General features: G+C 47.1%; 9 non-coding genes and 2 pseudogenes across 9 annotated transcripts; all 11 read left to right on the forward strand.

Moving 5' to 3' along the window:
- The first annotated feature begins 415 nt into the window (after positions 1–415).
- On the forward strand, positions 416–606 carry LOC142252861 (U2 spliceosomal RNA). The gene has a single exon (XR_012726227.1). It is a non-coding gene; the product is annotated as a U2 spliceosomal RNA (small nuclear RNA).
- A 1388-nt stretch (positions 607–1994) lies between these two features.
- Positions 1995–2185, forward strand: LOC142252134 (U2 spliceosomal RNA). The gene has a single exon (XR_012725525.1). It is a non-coding gene; the product is annotated as a U2 spliceosomal RNA (small nuclear RNA).
- A 1388-nt stretch (positions 2186–3573) lies between these two features.
- Positions 3574–3716, forward strand: LOC142253781 (U2 spliceosomal RNA; annotated as a pseudogene).
- A 62-nt stretch (positions 3717–3778) lies between these two features.
- LOC142253318 (U2 spliceosomal RNA) lies at positions 3779–3963 on the forward strand. Its single transcript, XR_012726618.1, has one exon. It is a non-coding gene; the product is annotated as a U2 spliceosomal RNA (small nuclear RNA).
- Positions 3964–5351: 1388 nt separating this feature from the next.
- Positions 5352–5542, forward strand: LOC142252135 (U2 spliceosomal RNA). Its single transcript, XR_012725526.1, has one exon. It is a non-coding gene; the product is annotated as a U2 spliceosomal RNA (small nuclear RNA).
- A 1388-nt stretch (positions 5543–6930) lies between these two features.
- On the forward strand, positions 6931–7121 carry LOC142252136 (U2 spliceosomal RNA). Its single transcript, XR_012725527.1, has one exon. It is a non-coding gene; the product is annotated as a U2 spliceosomal RNA (small nuclear RNA).
- A 1388-nt stretch (positions 7122–8509) lies between these two features.
- Positions 8510–8700, forward strand: LOC142252137 (U2 spliceosomal RNA). The gene has a single exon (XR_012725528.1). It is a non-coding gene; the product is annotated as a U2 spliceosomal RNA (small nuclear RNA).
- Positions 8701–10087: 1387 nt separating this feature from the next.
- On the forward strand, positions 10088–10229 carry LOC142253716 (U2 spliceosomal RNA; annotated as a pseudogene).
- A 739-nt stretch (positions 10230–10968) lies between these two features.
- Positions 10969–11164, forward strand: LOC142253201 (U2 spliceosomal RNA). The gene has a single exon (XR_012726513.1). It is a non-coding gene; the product is annotated as a U2 spliceosomal RNA (small nuclear RNA).
- Positions 11165–12552: 1388 nt separating this feature from the next.
- On the forward strand, positions 12553–12743 carry LOC142252604 (U2 spliceosomal RNA). The gene has a single exon (XR_012725974.1). It is a non-coding gene; the product is annotated as a U2 spliceosomal RNA (small nuclear RNA).
- Positions 12744–14131: 1388 nt separating this feature from the next.
- On the forward strand, positions 14132–14322 carry LOC142252606 (U2 spliceosomal RNA). The gene has a single exon (XR_012725976.1). It is a non-coding gene; the product is annotated as a U2 spliceosomal RNA (small nuclear RNA).
- The last annotated feature ends 647 nt before the right edge of the window (positions 14323–14969 follow it).

The raw sequence follows: 14969 nt of genomic DNA on the forward strand, positions 1-14969 counted from the left end.
GTGAGAAGGGTACAGAGGGCAGGGTTTGGGGGCTGGGAAGGAAAGGGAAAAGATTAGGGTTTGGGGATGATGAAAGGGCTTTCTACGGGTAAGGATGGCAAAGGGTGGCAGTGACGGAAAGTCAGGCAACCTGTCCTGTCCGTCTTTTTGTATCGTGAATTGGAAAGACTGCAAGGGGGAGGGGAGTTGCTTGCGCCCTAAAGGAGGAGTTATTCAGATTCATTGCAGTGGGGGGCGGCGGCTGCAAAACGCACCATTCTTCTTGTTTTTGCTCTGCAAAGCAGCCTTTTCAAGGGTTGGCTTGGGTGACAAAATGTCTTCTGTAGGCGTGGGTTTGTCTCCCTCTCGCTCTCTCTCCCTAGGATGTGTCCGGCATAGGCCAGGGTGCCACTCGAGGCCCAAACCAATTCTGGTTATCGCTTCTCGGCCATTTGGCTAAGATCAAGTGTAGTATCTGTTCTTATCAGTTTAATATCTGATACGTCCCCTATCTGGGGACCATATATTAAATGGATTTTTAGAACAGGGAGATGGAAAAAGAGCTTGCTCTGTCCACTCCACGCATTGACCTGGTATTGCAGTACCTCCAGGACCGGTGCACCCCTTCTTAACCCAGTTTCCAAAAGCAGAACTCAATTCACCTGATTCATATTAGCCCGGTTTAATGAATTGGAAGAAAGCATACGTCTTCATATGCACCTCAATTTGGCCCATTCACTTTTCACACTTCCTCCTTTTGTTTTTTATCTTTCACACTTTTGACTTTCTTTATTCATCCAAATAGCAAACTCATCACCACTCAACCTGACCAACTCGGCTATGTCCCGTGCTGCAGTTCTCTGTCTTATCTAGATCATTTGCAATTGAATGGAATAGATCCCTTTTGGACAAAGTGGATTCACCTGCTGCTGCAGTGACCACAGGTGTGATAAGATCTAGAATTGGCATCTGGTGCGATCTCTCCGCTTCCACTCCAAAGAAAGTTACCTGTTTATTCCTATCATGCATTGGTTTTTGGGGTTTTCTTTGAGTAATGATGATCTCTTTAGTAGTCTGTTGGCGCCCTCTCCTGGAGGAATAGTTTGCTTGCTCTTGGACATTCTAAAAGAGAGGTCATGATAGACATTGAGCTTCTGAGCTCAATTGGGGACAGTCATGGGTGATGAATGTTTGCAACCTGCTGCAAAGCCTCATACCGCAATATAAGGAACGTCAAATACTAAGAAAGGGCGGCCTATGAAAGAATTACTACTTTCAATAAGTACACTTAAACGGCTAATTGGGAATAGAAAAACTGTAAAAAGCCCTCTGAGAAAGCCCCCCTCTAACCTTTGATAGTAAGTTTTTCTGTAGTCTGCCTGTTGATGTATTTTCCGTTTGAACTGTGCACAACATGAAGAGACGGAACACTGGCGGCTTGTCACAATGCCCCCGCTGACATCACAATAGCGCTGCTGCCTAGAAAACAAGCTGCGCAGCAGAAGTTGTTCTTTGGGTGGGAGGGTGGGCTAGTGTAAGGAGGGGGCAAGCTCTTTTTTTCCCGGGTGGTAGGGGGATGACAGGAGAAGGGATGCGGGTGGTGAGAAGGGTACAGAGGGCAGGGTTTGGGGGCTGGGAAGGAAAGGGAAAAGATTAGGGTTTGGGGATGATGAAAGGGCTTTCTACGGGTAAGGATGGCAAAGGGTGGCAGTGACGGAAAGTCAGGCAACCTGTCCTGTCCGTCTTTTTGTATCGTGAATTGGAAAGACTGCAAGGGGGAGGGGAGTTGCTTGCGCCCTAAAGGAGGAGTTATTCAGATTCATTGCAGTGGGGGGCGGCGGCTGCAAAACGCACCATTCTTCTTGTTTTTGCTCTGCAAAGCAGCCTTTTCAAGGGTTGGCTTGGGTGACAAAATGTCTTCTGTAGGCGTGGGTTTGTCTCCCTCTCGCTCTCTCTCCCTAAGATGTGTCCGGCATAGGCCAGGGTGCCACTCGAGGCCCAAACCAATTCTGGTTATCGCTTCTCGGCCTTTTGGCTAAGATCAAGTGTAGTATCTGTTCTTATCAGTTTAATATCTGATACGTCCCCTATCTGGGGACCATATATTAAATGGATTTTTAGAACAGGGAGATGGAAAAAGAGCTTGCTCTGTCCACTCCACGCATTGACCTGGTATTGCAGTACCTCCAGGAACGGTGCACCCCTTCTTAACCCAGTTTCCAAAAGCAGAACTCAATTCACCTGATTCATATTAGCCCGGTTTAATGAATTGGAAGAAAGCATACGTCTTCATATGCACCTCAATTTGGCCCATTCACTTTTCACACTTCCTCCTTTTGTTTTTTATCTTTCACACTTTTGACTTTCTTTATTCATCCAAATAGCAAACTCATCACCACTCAACCTGACCAACTCGGCTATGTCCCGTGCTGCAGTTCTCTGTCTTATCTAGATCATTTGCAATTGAATGGAATAGATCCCTTTTGGACAAAGTGGATTCACCTGCTGCTGCAGTGACCACAGGTGTGATAAGATCTAGAATTGGCATCTGGTGCGATCTCTCCGCTTCCACTCCAAAGAAAGTTACCTGTTTATTCCTATCATGCATTGGTTTTTGGGGTTTTCTTTGAGTAATGATGATCTCTTTAGTAGTCTGTTGGCGCCCTCTCCTGGAGGAATAGTTTGCTTGCTCTTGGACATTCTAAAAGAGAGGTCATGATAGACATTGAGCTTCTGAGCTCAATTGGGGACAGTCATGGGTGATGAATGTTTGCAACCTGCTGCAAAGCCTCATACCGCAATATAAGGAACGTCAAATACTAAGAAAGGGCGGCCTATGAAAGAATTACTACTTTCAATAAGTACACTTAAACGGCTAATTGGGAATAGAAAAACTGTAAAAAGCCCTCTGAGAAAGCCCCCCTCTAACCTTTGATAGTAAGTTTTTCTGTAGTCTGCCTGTTGATGTATTTTCCGTTTGAACTGTGCACAACATGAAGAGACGGAACACTGGCGGCTTGTCACAATGCCCCCGCTGACATCACAATAGCGCTGCTGCCTAGAAAACAAGCTGCGCAGCAGAAGTTGTTCTTTGGGTGGGAGGGTGGGCTAGTGTAAGGAGGGGGCAAGCTCTTTTTTTCCCGGGTGGTAGGGGGATGACAGGAGAAGGGATGCGGGTGGTGAGAAGGGTACAGAGGGCAGGGTTTGGGGGCTGGGAAGGAAAGGGAAAAGATTAGGGTTTGGGGATGATGAAAGGGCTTTCTACGGGTAAGGATGGCAAAGGGTGGCAGTGACGGAAAGTCAGGCAACCTGTCCTGTCCGTCTTTTTGTATCGTGAATTGGAAAGACTGCAAGGGGGAGGGGAGTTGCTTGCGCCCTAAAGGAGGAGTTATTCAGATTCATTGCAGTGGGGGGCGGCGGCTGCAAAACGCACCATTCTTCTTGTTTTTGCTCTGCAAAGCAGCCTTTTCAAGGGTTGGCTTGGGTGACAAAATGTCTTCTGTAGGCGTGGGTTTGTCTCCCTCTCGCTCTCTCTCCCTAAGATGTGTCCGGCATAGGCCAGGGTGCCACTCGAGGCCCAAACCAATTCTGGTTATCGCTTCTCGGCCTTTTGGCTAAGATCAAGTGTAGTCCCTTCATTGGGTTTGCCTTGGTCTTGGCTGGGAGGGGCCTGGGCTTGCACAACCGCCGGCCTTGGGGATTGTTGCGCCTTATGGTGCTTACGTCCCCTTATGGCTGGTGGTTCCTGGGCTCGGGAGGCGATCACCTGCGGCACTGCGCTTTTGTGTGGTGGCCGATGACCGTTTTCTGAAATTTGCGGATGAAATCTCATCTGTTCTTATCAGTTTAATATCTGATACGTCCCCTATCTGGGGACCATATATTAAATGGATTTTTAGAACAGGGAGATGGAAAAAGAGCTTGCTCTGTCCACTCCACGCATTGACCTGGTATTGCAGTACCTCCAGGAACGGTGCACCCCTTCTTAACCCAGTTTCCAAAAGCAGAACTCAATTCACCTGATTCATATTAGCCCGGTTTAATGAATTGGAAGAAAGCATACGTCTTCATATGCACCTCAATTTGGCCCATTCACTTTTCACACTTCCTCCTTTTGTTTTTTATCTTTCACACTTTTGACTTTCTTTATTCATCCAAATAGCAAACTCATCACCACTCAACCTGACCAACTCGGCTATGTCCCGTGCTGCAGTTCTCTGTCTTATCTAGATCATTTGCAATTGAATGGAATAGATCCCTTTTGGACAAAGTGGATTCACCTGCTGCTGCAGTGACCACAGGTGTGATAAGATCTAGAATTGGCATCTGGTGCGATCTCTCCGCTTCCACTCCAAAGAAAGTTACCTGTTTATTCCTATCATGCATTGGTTTTTGGGGTTTTCTTTGAGTAATGATGATCTCTTTAGTAGTCTGTTGGCGCCCTCTCCTGGAGGAATAGTTTGCTTGCTCTTGGACATTCTAAAAGAGAGGTCATGATAGACATTGAGCTTCTGAGCTCAATTGGGGACAGTCATGGGTGATGAATGTTTGCAACCTGCTGCAAAGCCTCATACCGCAATATAAGGAACGTCAAATACTAAGAAAGGGCGGCCTATGAAAGAATTACTACTTTCAATAAGTACACTTAAACGGCTAATTGGGAATAGAAAAACTGTAAAAAGCCCTCTGAGAAAGCCCCCCTCTAACCTTTGATAGTAAGTTTTTCTGTAGTCTGCCTGTTGATGTATTTTCCGTTTGAACTGTGCACAACATGAAGAGACGGAACACTGGCGGCTTGTCACAATGCCCCCGCTGACATCACAATAGCGCTGCTGCCTAGAAAACAAGCTGCGCAGCAGAAGTTGTTCTTTGGGTGGGAGGGTGGGCAAGTGTAAGGAGGGGGCAAGCTCTTTTTTTCCCGGGTGGTAGGGGGATGACAGGAGAAGGGATGCGGGTGGTGAGAAGGGTACAGAGGGCAGGGTTTGGGGGCTGGGAAGGAAAGGGAAAAGATTAGGGTTTGGGGATGATGAAAGGGCTTTCTACGGGTAAGGATGGCAAAGGGTGGCAGTGACGGAAAGTCAGGCAACCTGTCCTGTCCGTCTTTTTGTATCGTGAATTGGAAAGACTGCAAGGGGGAGGGGAGTTTCTTGCGCCCTAAAGGAGGAGTTATTCAGATTCATTGCAGTGGGGGGCGGCGGCTGCAAAACGCACCATTCTTCTTGTTTTTGCTCTGCAAAGCAGCCTTTTCAAGGGTTGGCTTGGGTGACAAAATGTCTTCTGTAGGCGTGGGTTTGTCTCCCTCTCGCTCTCTCTCCCTAAGATGTGTCCGGCATAGGCCAGGGTGCCACTCGAGGCCCAAACCAATTCTGGTTATCGCTTCTCGGCCTTTTGGCTAAGATCAAGTGTAGTATCTGTTCTTATCAGTTTAATATCTGATACGTCCCCTATCTGGGGACCATATATTAAATGGATTTTTAGAACAGGGAGATGGAAAAAGAGCTTGCTCTGTCCACTCCACGCATTGACCTGGTATTGCAGTACCTCCAGGAACGGTGCACCCCTTCTTAACCCAGTTTCCAAAAGCAGAACTCAATTCACCTGATTCATATTAGCCCGGTTTAATGAATTGGAAGAAAGCATACGTCTTCATATGCACCTCAATTTGGCCCATTCACTTTTCACACTTCCTCCTTTTGTTTTTTATCTTTCACACTTTTGACTTTCTTTATTCATCCAAATAGCAAACTCATCACCACTCAACCTGACCAACTCGGCTATGTCCCGTGCTGCAGTTCTCTGTCTTATCTAGATCATTTGCAATTGAATGGAATAGATCCCTTTTGGACAAAGTGGATTCACCTGCTGCTGCAGTGACCACAGGTGTGATAAGATCTAGAATTGGCATCTGGTGCGATCTCTCCGCTTCCACTCCAAAGAAAGTTACCTGTTTATTCCTATCATGCATTGGTTTTTGGGGTTTTCTTTGAGTAATGATGATCTCTTTAGTAGTCTGTTGGCGCCCTCTCCTGGAGGAATAGTTTGCTTGCTCTTGGACATTCTAAAAGAGAGGTCATGATAGACATTGAGCTTCTGAGCTCAATTGGGGACAGTCATGGGTGATGAATGTTTGCAACCTGCTGCAAAGCCTCATACCGCAATATAAGGAACGTCAAATACTAAGAAAGGGCGGCCTATGAAAGAATTACTACTTTCAATAAGTACACTTAAACGGCTAATTGGGAATAGAAAAACTGTAAAAAGCCCTCTGAGAAAGCCCCCCTCTAACCTTTGATAGTAAGTTTTTCTGTAGTCTGCCTGTTGATGTATTTTCCGTTTGAACTGTGCACAACATGAAGAGACGGAACACTGGCGGCTTGTCACAATGCCCCCGCTGACATCACAATAGCGCTGCTGCCTAGAAAACAAGCTGCGCAGCAGAAGTTGTTCTTTGGGTGGGAGGGTGGGCTAGTGTAAGGAGGGGGCAAGCTCTTTTTTTCCCGGGTGGTAGGGGGATGACAGGAGAAGGGATGCGGGTGGTGAGAAGGGTACAGAGGGCAGGGTTTGGGGGCTGGGAAGGAAAGGGAAAAGATTAGGGTTTGGGGATGATGAAAGGGCTTTCTACGGGTAAGGATGGCAAAGGGTGGCAGTGACGGAAAGTCAGGCAACCTGTCCTGTCCGTCTTTTTGTATCGTGAATTGGAAAGACTGCAAGGGGGAGGGGAGTTGCTTGCGCCCTAAAGGAGGAGTTATTCAGATTCATTGCAGTGGGGGGCGGCGGCTGCAAAACGCACCATTCTTCTTGTTTTTGCTCTGCAAAGCAGCCTTTTCAAGGGTTGGCTTGGGTGACAAAATGTCTTCTGTAGGCGTGGGTTTGTCTCCCTCTCGCTCTCTCTCCCTAAGATGTGTCCGGCATAGGCCAGGGTGCCACTCGAGGCCCAAACCAATTCTGGTTATCGCTTCTCGGCCTTTTGGCTAAGATCAAGTGTAGTATCTGTTCTTATCAGTTTAATATCTGATACGTCCCCTATCTGGGGACCATATATTAAATGGATTTTTAGAACAGGGAGATGGAAAAAGAGCTTGCTCTGTCCACTCCACGCATTGACCTGGTATTGCAGTACCTCCAGGAACGGTGCACCCCTTCTTAACCCAGTTTCCAAAAGCAGAACTCAATTCACCTGATTCATATTAGCCCGGTTTAATGAATTGGAAGAAAGCATACGTCTTCATATGCACCTCAATTTGGCCCATTCACTTTTCACACTTCCTCCTTTTGTTTTTTATCTTTCACACTTTTGACTTTCTTTATTCATCCAAATAGCAAACTCATCACCACTCAACCTGACCAACTCGGCTATGTCCCGTGCTGCAGTTCTCTGTCTTATCTAGATCATTTGCAATTGAATGGAATAGATCCCTTTTGGACAAAGTGGATTCACCTGCTGCTGCAGTGACCACAGGTGTGATAAGATCTAGAATTGGCATCTGGTGCGATCTCTCCGCTTCCACTCCAAAGAAAGTTACCTGTTTATTCCTATCATGCATTGGTTTTTGGGGTTTTCTTTGAGTAATGATGATCTCTTTAGTAGTCTGTTGGCGCCCTCTCCTGGAGGAATAGTTTGCTTGCTCTTGGACATTCTAAAAGAGAGGTCATGATAGACATTGAGCTTCTGAGCTCAATTGGGGACAGTCATGGGTGATGAATGTTTGCAACCTGCTGCAAAGCCTCATACCGCAATATAAGGAACGTCAAATACTAAGAAAGGGCGGCCTATGAAAGAATTACTACTTTCAATAAGTACACTTAAACGGCTAATTGGGAATAGAAAAACTGTAAAAAGCCCTCTGAGAAAGCCCCCCTCTAACCTTTGATAGTAAGTTTTTCTGTAGTCTGCCTGTTGATGTATTTTCCGTTTGAACTGTGCACAACATGAAGAGACGGAACACTGGCGGCTTGTCACAATGCCCCCGCTGACATCACAATAGCGCTGCTGCCTAGAAAACAAGCTGCGCAGCAGAAGTTGTTCTTTGGGTGGGAGGGTGGGCTAGTGTAAGGAGGGGGCAAGCTCTTTTTTTCCCGGGTGGTAGGGGGATGACAGGAGAAGGGATGCGGGTGGTGAGAAGGGTACAGAGGGCAGGGTTTGGGGGCTGGGAAGGAAAGGGAAAAGATTAGGGTTTGGGGATGATGAAAGGGCTTTCTACGGGTAAGGATGGCAAAGGGTGGCAGTGACGGAAAGTCAGGCAACCTGTCCTGTCCGTCTTTTTGTATCGTGAATTGGAAAGACTGCAAGGGGGAGGGGAGTTGCTTGCGCCCTAAAGGAGGAGTTATTCAGATTCATTGCAGTGGGGGGCGGCGGCTGCAAAACGCACCATTCTTCTTGTTTTTGCTCTGCAAAGCAGCCTTTTCAAGGGTTGGCTTGGGTGACAAAATGTCTTCTGTAGGCGTGGGTTTGTCTCCCTCTCGCTCTCTCTCCCTAAGATGTGTCCGGCATAGGCCAGGGTGCCACTCGAGGCCCAAACCAATTCTGGTTATCGCTTCTCGGCCTTTTGGCTAAGATCAAGTGTAGTATCTGTTCTTATCAGTTTAATATCTGATACGTCCCCTATCTGGGGACCATATATTAAATGGATTTTTAGAACAGGGAGATGGAAAAAGAGCTTGCTCTGTCCACTCCACGCATTGACCTGGTATTGCAGTACCTCCAGGAACGGTGCACCCCTTCTTAACCCAGTTTCCAAAAGCAGAACTCAATTCACCTGATTCATATTAGCCCGGTTTAATGAATTGGAAGAAAGCATACGTCTTCATATGCACCTCAATTTGGCCCATTCACTTTTCACACTTCCTCCTTTTGTTTTTTATCTTTCACACTTTTGACTTTCTTTATTCATCCAAATAGCAAACTCATCACCACTCAACCTGACCAACTCGGCTATGTCCCTTGCTGCAGTTCTCTGTCTTATCTAGATCATTTGCAATTGAATGGAATAGATCCCTTTTGGACAAAGTGGATTCACCTGCTGCTGCAGTGACCACAGGTGTGATAAGATCTAGAATTGGCATCTGGTGCGATCTCTCCGCTTCCACTCCAAAGAAAGTTACCTGTTTATTCCTATCATGCATTGGTTTTTGGGGTTTTCTTTGAGTAATGATGATCTCTTTAGTAGTCTGTTGGCGCCCTCTCCTGGAGGAATAGTTTGCTTGCTCTTGGACATTCTAAAAGAGAGGTCATGATAGACATTGAGCTTCTGAGCTCAATTGGGGACAGTCATGGGTGATGAATGTTTGCAACCTGCTGCAAAGCCTCATACCGCAATATAAGGAACGTCAAATACTAAGAAAGGGCGGCCTATGAAAGAATTACTACTTTCAATAAGTACACTTAAACGGCTAATTGGGAATAGAAAAACTGTAAAAAGCCCTCTGAGAATCCCCCCTCTAACCTTTGATAGTAAGCTTTTCTGTAGCCTGCCTGTTGATGTATTTTCCGTTTGAACTGTGCACAACATGAAGAGACGGAACACTGGCGGCTTGTCACAATGCCCCCGCTGACATCACAATAGCGCTGCTGCCTAGAAAACAAGCTGCGCAGCAGAAGTTGTTCTTTGGGTGGGAGGGTGGGCTAGTGTAAGGAGGGGGCAAGCTCTTTTTTTCCCGGGTGGTAGGGGGATGACAGGAGAAGGGATGCGGGTGGTGAGAAGGGTACAGAGGGCAGGGTTTGGGGGCTGGGAAGGAAAGGGAAAAGATTAGGGTTTGGGGATGATGAAAGGGCTTTCTACGGGTAAGGATGGCAAAGGGTGGCAGTGACGGAAAGTCAGGCAACCTGTCCTGTCCGTCTTTTTGTATCGTGAATTGGAAAGACTGCAAGGGGGAGGGGAGTTGCTTGCGCCCTAAAGGAGGAGTTATTCAGATTCATTGCAGTGGGGGGCGGCGGCTGCAAAACGCACCATTCTTCTTGTTTTTGCTCTGCAAAGCAGCCTTTTCAAGGGTTGGCTTGGGTGACAAAATGTCTTCTGTAGGCGTGGGTTTGTCTCCCTCTCGCTCTCTCTCCCTAAGATGTGTCCGGCATAGGCCAGGGTGCCACTCGAGGCCCAAACCAATTCTGGTTATCGCTTCTCGGCCTTTTGGCTAAGATCAAGTGTAGTATCGTTCGAAAAGGTGGTTTAAGGCTCCGGCCACCTTAGTACAATGATGCAATGCACACTGGAAGGTTGCGCTTGTTAGTACTTTGGGAGGATAGTATATCCATCTAGAGGAAACCATGGCCCTACCAGGATCGAGGCTATTAGACTGAGTAAGTGTGGGGGCTATGGTGCAATGTGCCCCAGGATTGACGACCCTGGAGTGAGTCTGAGCTTGCTGGCTTGGGACCCCGGCGAGCCTTGGGCTCTGTAGCACACCGTACCTTGCCCTTTCATACTTTCTGAGCATATTGCTCTATCCCGGCCTTCTGGCTAGGAAGGGAAATTTTTATAATCATGGTCGGAGGTCCGTTCAGCTTTGGGCTGAGAAACCAACACCCGGTTGGAGGTCCGGGTCAGCTTTGGCTGAGAAACCAACACCCGGTTGGAGGTCCGGGTCAGCTTCGGCTGAGAAACCAACACCCGGTAGGAGGTCCGGGTCAGCTTCGGCTGAGAAACCAACACCCGGTTGGAGGTCCGGGTCAGCTTCGGCTGAGAAACCAACACCCGGTTGGAGGTCCGGTTAGCCTTGGGCTGAGAAACCAACACTGGTTGACGGTCCGGGCAGTTTCGGCTGCGAAACCAACAACTAGTAGCTCTCTACTCCACTTGGGTAAGATGCCTGGGTGGACGCTGGGAGCAACGACAAGGCTCAACCAGGCTTCGGCTTGGGGGAGCACCGAAGATCCCTGACCCTTGCTGTGGCCTTCTGGCTCGGAGGGACGGGGTTGATTTTTGGGGACTCTCTCCTCACGGTGGGGTCCACACGAATCCTAGCCTTTGCACTGTTTTTGGTGTGACTTCGGTCATGCATTTTTTGTGGTGCTTTGGAAAGCTTCATTAAATCAAAATCTGTTCTTATCAGTTTAATATCTGATACGTCCCCTATCTGGGGACCATATATTAAATGGATTTTTAGAACAGGGAGATGGAAAAAGAGCTTGCTCTGTCCACTCCACGCATTGACCTGGTATTGCAGTACCTCCAGGACCGGTGCACCCCTTCTTAACCCAGTTTCCAAAAGCAGAACTCAATTCACCTGATTCATATTAGCCCGGTTTAATGAATTGGAAGAAAGCATACGTCTTCATATGCACCTCAATTTGGCCCATTCACTTTTCACACTTCCTCCTTTTGTTTTTTATCTTTCACACTTTTGACTTTCTTTATTCATCCAAATAGCAAACTCATCACCACTCAACCTGACCAACTCGGCTATGTCCCGTGCTGCAGTTCTCTGTCTTATCTAGATCATTTGCAATTGAATGGAATAGATCCCTTTTGGACAAAGTGGATTCACCTGCTGCTGCAGTGACCACAGGTGTGATAAGATCTAGAATTGGCATCTGGTGCGATCTCTCCGCTTCCACTCCAAAGAAAGTTACCTGTTTATTCCTATCATGCATTGGTTTTTGGGGTTTTCTTTGAGTAATGATGATCTCTTTAGTAGTCTGTTGGCGCCCTCTCCTGGAGGAATAGTTTGCTTGCTCTTGGACATTCTAAAAGAGAGGTCATGATAGACATTGAGCTTCTGAGCTCAATTGGGGACAGTCATGGGTGATGAATGTTTGCAACCTGCTGCAAAGCCTCATACCGCAATATAAGGAACGTCAAATACTAAGAAAGGGCGGCCTATGAAAGAATTACTACTTTCAATAAGTACACTTAAACGGCTAATTGGGAATAGAAAAACTGTAAAAAGCCCTCTGAGAAAGCCCCCCTCTAACCTTTGATAGTAAGTTTTTCTGTAGTCTGCCTGTTGATGTATTTTCCGTTTGAACTGTGCACAACATGAAGAGACGGAACACTGGCGGCTTGTCACAATGCCCCCGCTGACATCACAATAGCGCTGCTGCCTAGAAAACAAGCTGCGCAGCAGAAGTTGTTCTTTGGGTGGGAGGGTGGGCTAGTGTAAGGAGGGGGCAAGCTCTTTTTTTCCCGGGTGGTAGGGGGATGACAGGAGAAGGGATGCGGGTGGTGAGAAGGGTACAGAGGGCAGGGTTTGGGGGCTGGGAGGGAAAGGGAAAAGATTAGGGTTTGGGGATGATGAAAGGGCTTTCTACGGGTAAGGATGGCAAAGGGTGGCAGTGACGGAAAGTCAGGCAACCTGTCCTGTCCGTCTTTTTGTATCGTGAATTGGAAAGACTGCAAGGGGGAGGGGAGTTGCTTGCGCCCTAAAGGAGGAGTTATTCAGATTCATTGCAGTGGGGGGCGGCGGCTGCAAAACGCACCATTCTTCTTGTTTTTGCTCTGCAAAGCAGCCTTTTCAAGGGTTGGCTTGGGTGACAAAATGTCTTCTGTAGGCGTGGGTTTGTCTCCCTCTCGCTCTCTCTCCCTAAGATGTGTCCGGCATAGGCCAGGGTGCCACTCGAGGCCCAAACCAATTCTGGTTATCGCTTCTCGGCCTTTTGGCTAAGATCAAGTGTAGTATCTGTTCTTATCAGTTTAATATCTGATACGTCCCCTATCTGGGGACCATATATTAAATGGATTTTTAGAACAGGGAGATGGAAAAAGAGCTTGCTCTGTCCACTCCACGCATTGACCTGGTATTGCAGTACCTCCAGGACCGGTGCACCCCTTCTTAACCCAGTTTCCAAAAGCAGAACTCAATTCACCTGATTCATATTAGCCCGGTTTAATGAATTGGAAGAAAGCATACGTCTTCATATGCACCTCAATTTGGCCCATTCACTTTTCACACTTCCTCCTTTTGTTTTTTATCTTTCACACTTTTGACTTTCTTTATTCATCCAAATAGCAAACTCATCACCACTCAACCTGACCAACTCGGCTATGTCCCGTGCTGCAGTTCTCTGTCTTATCTAGATCATTTGCAATTGAATGGAATAGATCCCTTTTGGACAAAGTGGATTCACCTGCTGCTGCAGTGACCACAGGTGTGATAAGATCTAGAATTGGCATCTGGTGCGATCTCTCCGCTTCCACTCCAAAGAAAGTTACCTGTTTATTCCTATCATGCATTGGTTTTTGGGGTTTTCTTTGAGCAATGATGATCTCTTTAGTAGTCTGTTGGCGCCCTCTCCTGGAGGAATAGTTTGCTTGCTCTTGGACATTCTAAAAGAGAGGTCATGATAGACATTGAGCTTCTGAGCTCAATTGGGGACAGTCATGGGTGATGAATGTTTGCAACCTGCTGCAAAGCCTCATACCGCAATATAAGGAACGTCAAATACTAAGAAAGGGCGGCCTATGAAAGAATTACTACTTTCAATAAGTACACTTAAACGGCTAATTGGGAATAGAAAAACTGTAAAAAGCCCTCTGAGAAAGCCCCCCTCTAACCTTTGATAGTAAGTTTTTCTGTAGTCTGCCTGTTGATGTATTTTCCGTTTGAACTGTGCACAACATGAAGAGACGGAACACTGGCGGCTTGTCACAATGCCCCCGCTGACATCACAATAGCGCTGCTGCCTAGAAAACAAGCTGCGCAGCAGAAGTTGTTCTTTGGGTGGGAGGGTGGGCTAGTGTAAGGAGGGGGCAAGCTCTTTTTTTCCCGGGTGGTAGGGGGATGACAGGAGAAGGGATGCGGGTGGTGAGAAGGGTACAGAGGGCAGGGTTTGGGGGCTGGGAGGGAAAGGGAAAAGATTAGGGTTTGGGGATGATGAAAGGGCTTTCTACGGGTAAGGATGGCAAAGGGTGGCAGTGACGGAAAGTCAGGCAACCTGTCCTGTCCGTCTTTTTGTATCGTGAATTGGAAAGACTGCAAGGGGGAGGGGAGTTGCTTGCGCCCTAAAGGAGGAGTTATTCAGATTCATTGCAGTGGGGGGCGGCGGCTGCAAAACGCACCATTCTTCTTGTTTTTGCTCTGCAAAGCAGCCTTTTCAAGGGTTGGCTTGGGTGACAAAATGTCTTCTGTAGGCGTGGGTTTGTCTCCCTCTCGCTCTCTCTCCCTAAGATGTGTCCGGCATAGGCCAGGGTGCCACTCGAGGCCCAAACCAATTCTGGTTATCGCTTCTCGGCCTTTTGGCTAAGATCAAGTGTAGTATCTGTTCTTATCAGTTTAATATCTGATACGTCCCCTATCTGGGGACCATATATTAAATGGATTTTTAGAACAGGGAGATGGAAAAAGAGCTTGCTCTGTCCACTCCACGCATTGACCTGGTATTGCAGTACCTCCAGGACCGGTGCACCCCTTCTTAACCCAGTTTCCAAAAGCAGAACTCAATTCACCTGATTCATATTAGCCCGGTTTAATGAATTGGAAGAAAGCATACGTCTTCATATGCACCTCAATTTGGCCCATTCACTTTTCACACTTCCTCCTTTTGTTTTTTATCTTTCACACTTTTGACTTTCTTTATTCATCCAAATAGCAAACTCATCACCACTCAACCTGACCAACTCGGCTATGTCCCGTGCTGCAGTTCTCTGTCTTATCTAGATCATTTGCAATTGAATGGAATAGATCCCTTTTGGACAAAGTGGATTCACCTGCTGCTGCAGTGACCACAGGTGTGATAAGATCTAGAATTGGCATCTGGTGCGATCTCTCCGCTTCCACTCCAAAGAAAGTTACCTGTTTATTCCTATCATGCATTGGTTTTTGGGGTTTTCTTTGAGCAATGATGATCTCTTTAGTAGTCTGTTGGCGCCCTCTCCTGGAGGAATAGTTTGCTTGCTCTTGGACATTCTAAAAGAGAGGTCATGATAGACATTGAGCTTCTGAGCTCAATTGGGGACAGTCATGGGTGATGAATGTTTGCAACCTGCTGCAAAGCCTCATACCGCAATATAAGGAACGTCAAATACTAAGAAAGGGCGGCCTATGAAAGAATTACTACT

The sequence above is a fragment of the Anomaloglossus baeobatrachus genome, chromosome 9 (genome assembly GCF_048569485.1).
Source record: "Anomaloglossus baeobatrachus isolate aAnoBae1 chromosome 9, aAnoBae1.hap1, whole genome shotgun sequence".
NCBI lineage: Eukaryota > Metazoa > Chordata > Amphibia > Anura > Aromobatidae > Anomaloglossus > Anomaloglossus baeobatrachus.